We start from the raw sequence: 8574 nt of genomic DNA, 5'->3' as shown, positions 1-8574 counted from the left end.
CCAGATGACTAACGTGTGTGCCTTTGCAAGATCGCTAATGCACATTTTGTTAGTTAATATTTCGGAAATAAAGCATTACATTAAAAATAGGACTAACACCTTTACAGCATATTCACTATACGTTCCGGATCTACTGAGAAGGATTTTAGTTGAAAAAAAAAATAAGTGGAGCATTAAGATGGACTAAGCCAGGTGTCAAACGTTCTCACTTTATCGGAACAAGCTTTAAGGACATATGAATTATTAACACTCTTTTTATATAATATAACTTAAGAGATGATACCTATAGGCTTAAAAGGAAGAAAACTGATATTGAATTTAATAGCATTTTCATCAACAACCGAAATATTTATGAAGGGAAAGGAAAGCGCCTGAATATTCCCTCAGTCAGAAAAACCAAACGACAGTCCACGGCGTAGAAATTAGAACGCGACAAGGTCGTTTTCACTGAAGTGGAATATCGATTGATAAAGACAGCTGGAACTCTTCTTATCAAACTGACAGCCCCATAAATCGTATGAAACAGGGAAGAGAGGACAGAGGAGATAAAATGGAGAATCGTCGAACACATAAGGGAAAGAGGAAATTGCCAGGCAATTTGTGTTCCTCGTTAGCTTTTGTACTTCTGTAATCAGTTCTACAGATGCGTCCTATTGATTACAAATCGAACAGACATTTACAGCTTCGCTTCAGTGTTCTGCAAACGTAAAGTTTTATAAGCGCTTATGTAACGCTCATTGTGTACGTAAATACTTCTTTGTGAAAACATAAATACAAACATATCAACATTCTCTCTCTCTCTCTCTCTCTCTCTCTCTCTCTCTATCTATATATATATATATATATATATATATATATATATATATATATATATATATATATATATATATATATTTATAAAATATATATTATACTGTATATGTATGTATATATATATACATATATGTGTGTGTATGTGTGTATGTGCATGAGTGGCAGGTATACAAGACAGGTATATTAAGCGGAATGAATAAATCATTTTCAGACTTACTGATATTATACACACACACACACACAGACATACACGCACACACATTATATATATATATATATATATATATATATATATATATATATATATATATATATATATATATATATATATATATATATATATATGTGTGTGTGTATATACTGTATATGTGTGTGTGTGTGTGTGTGTGTGTGTGTGTGTGTGTGTGAGAGTGTGTGTTCTATCGGCGGCAAGTTTTAAAATAATTTATTCAGTCGGCTTAATATACCTGTCTTGTATACCTGCCAAATGACTTTCTACAAATACAGAATCATACATTCCTTTGAAACCATCGTTTCCTTCTTGACTTACCAGATTCTCCATGGTAGTACCATCCCATTCACGATGGAAATGGAACGCATGCGAACCTAAAAAGATATGAAAAGTATTATTAGAAAACAGAAGTCTACCATGAAAAGGAGAAACAATAAGGTTAAATAAAAAAAAAAAATATTTTCCTGAAAATGAAAGCAGACTTTATAGAAACAAAACAAATAACCTCAAAACCAGAAAGAATTACCTGCTTGTTCTGCCTAATCTGATCCCATCATAATATCCCTAAGAACCTTACCCTCTGAAAACACTTTGAACTTTTTAATGTTTCTAATTCTACCTATCTTTTAGAGTGTCTGTCCAACGTTCATATAAGAAATGATAACGGATGAGATAAAAAGGTTAATTTTAAAGAAAAGTTTAAAATGGAAGATGTTCTTTATTCTTACCTTCAGATGGTCTAAGAGTTAACTGGCCTGGAAAGGAAACTGCTTGTGTGAGGAAATTTAGGTACAGATGGAAGGGAATACATTGACAGGCTGATGCTGTGGAGTTGCCAGAGATCAGAGCAACGGGTTATGTAGTATATATATGTCACATGTATATGTATATGTCGAAATACATACATATATATATATATATATATATATGAATCACGTACAAAAGTATATATATATATATATATATATATATATATATATATATATATATATATATATATATATTACTGAGAGTGTGTATTAAAACTGAATGGTATCTGGCAGAAATATTTATTCAATCGGCTTAATATACCTGTCTTGTATACCTGCCAAATGACTTTTACAAATACAGAATAATAGTCATTGCCAGAGTATCTCCATGGATGCCCAGAACGCATGCGAACCTAAAAGATATGAAAAAGTATTATTAGGCCACAGAAGTCTACCATGAAAAGGGAGAAACGTAAATAAAATAAAAAAAAAAATTTTTCCTGAAAATGAAAGCAGACTTTTCCAGTTGACCCTTATAATATCCCTAGTACACTTTGAACTACTTAATGTTTTAATACCTATCTTTGATTGTCTGTCCAACGTTCTATAAGAAATGATAACGGATAAGATAAAAAGGTTAATTTTAAAGAAAAGTTTTGGAAGATGCTTTATTCTTCTGCCCTGGCCTGGAAAGGAAACGGCAGATTCTTGTCAGGCTGATGCTGTGGGGGCCAGAGATACGTATATGTCTATTTTGTTATTGCAAAACACAAGAGATCACATGGACCTGAAACCAGAGGTAGAGAAAGGCCAAGATCAAAGGGCTTTCGGGGCCACACAGGAGACGGAGGGTAATCAAAGGGTTAAAGAAGCCAGCATAGGGAATTGGAAAAACAAGGGCTTTAATCCACTCCCCCATAGCATATAAATACAGCTGGGCTACATGTCTGGTCATCCTATGGTTACTTGACAATGAGGACTGTTAGCCCTAGAAAGCTTGTAACTTTTCCTGAAAAAATAACTCAGCTAGATACCATCGAGTTGCAAGGAGGCTCTGTCAGTAACTGTATTAATGCACAGAACATTTGTGTAAGTGATAAAGTATACATACATATATATATATATATATATATATATATATATATATATATATATATATATATATATATATATATATATAATGAGGCTGTCTTCATGATCTTATACGCAGAACAGAAGGAACTTCAAAAGACCAGTCAACGATCAATTTAAATAAAAAAATGGCTTCGTTTGCCGTAAGTCATATTTAATTTCAGCATACACACTTCCGCTTAAATTTTCACGTTTAACATACAATCGCTATTACGAATAATTGTTGCGATTTTATATGAATATATATGTATATACATGTATGTATGTATATATATATATATATATATATATATATATATATATATATATATATATATATATATATATATATATATATATAGATGCAATAGAAGGATTCCATGGAAAGCGGAGTCAAACAAGGAACAGGAAGACCAGTACTTGAGCAAGCATTTTTGATTGAGACTAGTGTCGACGCTGTAACATACCCTATCATCAGGCATCTAAAAAGTAAATAGATACAATTTTTTTTAAGAAATTGTATATATATATAAGTATCAAGCCACATATTACCAATTAATATTGAATTCGCTCTATATTGGGAATAACCTACGCCTAAGTTTGATAGATGCTTAATCCTTAGATTTGATTCGAACCAATGTCTCTTGCATATACGTGGGTAACAGTCTTTTGATAGATAATTGCATTAATTTTTCTATGAATGATGTAGGTTCGGTTCCTGGTCATGGAGAGTACATTTATGATTCCATTTGGATATAATACTGTCTCTTCTTAGGGTTTATTGAATTCGATATTAATTGGTTACACAAATTTAGTGAGAAAATTTATAACTTATATATTATGTATGTGTGTATATAGACGTATATTTATCTACCTTTATATATATATATATATATATATATATATATATATATATATATATATATATATATATCTATATATATATATATGTGTGTGTGTGTGTGTGTGTGTGTGTTTGTTTTATTAGCAATATCCTTTTTTTTTCCTCATTCCTCTGAAGAGGATATTGCTCCTGAAGGTGCTGGCCTGCAATCTTCGGCAATTGTTGAGGAATGAGGTTGCTAACCTTATGCCCTCTCTACCCTGGCTGTGGCAACCAAAGTCTGCAAACTGCCAAGCACATTCTTCACTTCCTTGGTCAAGTGAAAAGCAATGTTCAACTGAATGCTCCCCAACCGTTCAGCCTTGATCGTCCGGAAATCGAACACATAACTCTAGCTGGTGAGAACGTCCTAAACAGAGCTGTTGACCAAACCAGCGTTTGGCTCCTGAGAGAAAATATTAGTAGTCACAACTGCGTTCATCCTACAGCATCTGAATCAAAGACGAATTCCTTGTGCGAGTTGTTTCCCTTCACGAAGAGGATCCACCGCAAAGTTGTTAAAGCTGTCCGTTCAGAGCACCGATTGTTAAGATTATACAAACATCTAAATCCAATCCATTCAGATGGCCTCGGGGTTTCGAAAGCAACGCCCTCTGGCATTCTTTGACGACCATTCATCCAGGCACTGAACGAACTCATTATTGTTGCTTCACTTCGACTGTTTTTTTCTCTCATGTAAGTTTCTCGGCTTGTAAGTAAAGCATTTATGATATTATTAAGGTTAGTGAACACAAAGAAAAAACTTGGTAACAAAAGTAAGCTTCCAAGGCTTTATGTACCTCTCATCAAGTTCTATGGCAACTATATAGATACAGCCTAATGTTGGTTTCGACAACAATTGCACTACTTTGAGCACAGCCAGTAACTACGATATTATCTCATTGTTTTTGTAAAACTCCTTCCTCACATTTTGAATATGCACACGTGTAATTAAAAAAACATGTAAATGACCATTTATACATATAGACAGAAAAGCATAAAGACATATTACTAAAATGAAAAATAAGCAATCTTCAGATCAGGAACAGAAGAACAAATGCAGAAAACCAGAGCGCCATTAACGCGAGCGATATCCACGCTTGTTAAACAAGCATCGCAGGGGGATTAAATTGATTTTTCCGGTGCATTCTTCACGCAAAATTGATCGCTCAAGCTCCGAGAAACATTATCCTTCATCCTAAAGAATGATTCCGTAATCAACTTCTTTCTTTCTTGCTTCCTTCAAGCCCTTCGTTGGCTGAGTCGGTTGAGCTTCGGACTGTCACACGATGGGCCGGAGTTCAATTCCCCCGGCCGACTGATGAAGACTTAGGGGAATTTATTTCTGGTGATAGAAATTCATTTCTCGCTATAATGTGGTTCAGATCCCACAATAAGCTGTAGGTCCCGTTGCTAAGTAACCAATTGGTTCTTAGCCAAGTAAAATAAGTCTAATCGTTCGGGCCAGCTCTAGGAGATCTGTTAATCAGCTCAGTGGTCTGGTTAAACTAAGGTATACTCTTTTTTCTTTCTTTCTTTAAATCTTCAGCTGAACACCCAAAAAGGGCTCCAAAGGGAAAACAGCCTGCAGAGAGAGACAAGTTATAGGAAAAGATGATACATAAATGAATATGAGGGAACAGAAGATAAGACAGACACATCTGAACTCAGGAGACGTCAGCAGAGAGCAGGAATGAATTTGCTCCTCTCTTAAACGTTCCTATTTATTCCTACACGAGCTTGATGGCGTGTGCTACACTGCGCTGGAACCCAGCACTGCCAGTCATGTCTCCCCTACTCTCCCAATCCCCTATCTACACCACCCCAACCTGGGGTGGACAAACAGGTTTGCAGGGGAGGGTAGATGTGTCATGTCTCCCCACTCTCCCGATCCCCTACCTATCCCACCTCAACCTGGGGTGGACAAACAGGTTTGCAGGGGGAGGGTAGATGTGTCATGTCTCCCCTAGTCTCCCGATCCCCTAACTACCCCGCCCCAACCCTGGGTGGATAATCAAGAAAGATCCACTCGGATTTTTATTATTACAGATCGAATCGCCAGTTGCCAGTCATAACTTTTGACAAAATTCTCAAAATATCGACTTTTATCTAATAAAACTTGTGTGATCTTGCTAGCATAAAGGTAAAAAAGCAAAACCGGGTCTAAAACATAACTTTCTAGACGTGGGTAAGAAGAAGAACCTACCAAAAAAAGATAATAATAGACCTTCACTGTTGATTTTTTAGCTCTTAAAGAATAAGGTTTGAGGCCAAATAAAAAAATTTGCAAGTGGTCTTTAAGTCAGATCTTGGCAGAACTAACAGACATGCAATATAGATGAAGAGAATGCATAACGTTTGTTTTAGCATTTTTTCTTTTTTACTCCTTGCAAAGAAACCAAGCTTGTGTGACAGCATTTAGACAGAGGAGAAAATATTTTGTCGCAGGAGTATGACTAAATCAAGGATGTGATGTGTTATTGCAATTATCTACCATGTTTAACAACTGAACGAATTATGAAGTTATTCTGTAATAAAAATATATGAACGCAAGATGGAGGGATAAAAGCAGATACAACGAACAGAAGGGAGGCTGGCTGCAAGATACTGTTATCAATTCACAGTACCCGTGCATCTGATATCCAACCCCGTCTCTTACTACGATCCTGATTGGCTGTTGATCAGCCAGTCACATGGCTGGAAACTCTTCAGTCTGTTCCAGCCGTCACCGAGTGAACATCTACTCTGCGACCTCTCATGAAATATGTCTTTCAAAGTATATAACTTTCATTACACCTCAGTTTTACCCGAAGAAAAGTAGTGTTCCTCAATTTCATCACTAAACATCGTCAAACCAATGATTTAAGGATTATAATGATATATGAATTATGTACTTCAGTATACTTAATGCTAAAATATGTATAGTGAAATACACACGAAATTATTAATATAAAACACATTTTTTCATTCCTTACATAACATTGCAGTGCATTTATCATTTATTGCCTTCTGTTTCATACAATATCGTAGCTTAAATGTCATGGATGACAATGCTACCAAAAATTATAGGAATGCTATCAATATGAAAACAACAAGCAAAACATTAAGAAGATTAAAATGTGCGGGGATGCACGCAGACAATAGCCTCATGTTTACTTCACTATACATATTTTACCATAAGTTTACTGAAGTACATAATTCATATATCAATATAATCCTTAAATCATTGGCTTGATGATGTTTAGTGATGAAATTGAGAAACACTACTTCTCTTAGAGTAAAACTGAGGTGTAATGAAAGCTGTAACTTTTGAAAGACATATTTCATGAGGAGCGGTCGCAGTGTAGATGTTTACTCGGTGACGGCTGGAACAGACTGATGAGTATGTTCAGCGTAAGCAACTGAAAGCTGAAAAGAACATGCTGTGGAAAGTAGGCATAGACTAAACGAGGATAAAAGCAAGGATGGAATTTGAAGAGATATGGCAAAGAAGTAGAACAGAGTGCATAGATCACGATATTTAAGGAACAAGAGAAATTGCAGGGCCGAACTTTCCAGGGCTTAAGAATCGGAAATCATATCCTTGTAGCTGCTGAAGGCAGAGGAGAAATGACAACGACGCTACGAAGAACCACCCCTCCCTGGCTTAGCAAGCTCATAACAACACAGATTGTGAAGAAACTAACTCTGTTCATTTTCTTATACAAATTATATGTATATATATATTATATATATATATATATATATATATATATATATGTGTGTGTATATATATATATGTATATATATATACATATGTATGTATATTTGGGTTTAAGTTACTTCCAAGTTGAGGTGAATAAGATATGAAAGGATGCCTGGTTGGTCATTTGAAAACGATATATCAGAGAGAGAGAGAGAGAGAGAGAGAGAGAGAGAGAGAGAGAGAGAGAGAGAGAGAGAGAGAAGAAGTGTAATTATCCATGAAAATTTAAGCGGATATCTTAACTGAAATAAACATTGGGTGCGTTCTCGACCAGCGAAACCGCGTAAAAATAAAAGAGCGCTTCCTTCCAGATAATTTCGCCATTTGCTGTTCTGTAATCCGACGGTTTTGCACAGACCGCCATCGTTCCAAAGCCACGGTTCCGTTTCCTGAAAATAACAAAGGGAATGAGGTCTTACCTTGTCAAGCCGTAGACGAAACAGCAAGCAAAAGAGACGCAAGCAAAATGATTCAAAAGATTCTTGGCGAAGAAAATAAATAAGCGGTCATGAAAGCAGCGAGAGGAGAGGCATCTCATTTAGTTACTGTAGTAGTTGGAAGGGCGTTTATGTTTGGCGGTACGAAGCGTAAATGCGTAAATGAAATCATCCTGTAGCTGATGAAATAAATTTTCCTGTATGCATCGTAAGTAACGGTAGCTTGTTATTTAGTTAAATAAAATGTATATATACTGTATATATATATATATATATATATATATATATATATATATATATATATATATATATATATATATATATATATTGACAGGCTGGTTAAGTTAAAAGACTTCAATATCACTTTCCGATAAGTTAATTAAGATATGCACTAATGACGGTGTCACTGAATTACGCCAAGGCATTGCGTGCTTTCAAGATGAATACTTTCCGAATCCAGCGATTATGCACTGATGTGGATCTGTGGAGAGCAGATGTTTCGCCGATCATTTCAGCGCAACGTTGCTGAACACACTGAAAAAACAGAGAGAAAAAAATTATGGAGCGTTAAAAGGGAATCCGTAAAACTAGAATCGTCACCTGGA

Source organism: Macrobrachium rosenbergii, chromosome 20 (assembly GCF_040412425.1).
Source record: "Macrobrachium rosenbergii isolate ZJJX-2024 chromosome 20, ASM4041242v1, whole genome shotgun sequence".
Taxonomy (NCBI): Eukaryota; Metazoa; Arthropoda; class Malacostraca; order Decapoda; family Palaemonidae; genus Macrobrachium; species Macrobrachium rosenbergii.
Note: the sequence above shows the minus strand (reverse complement) of the source record.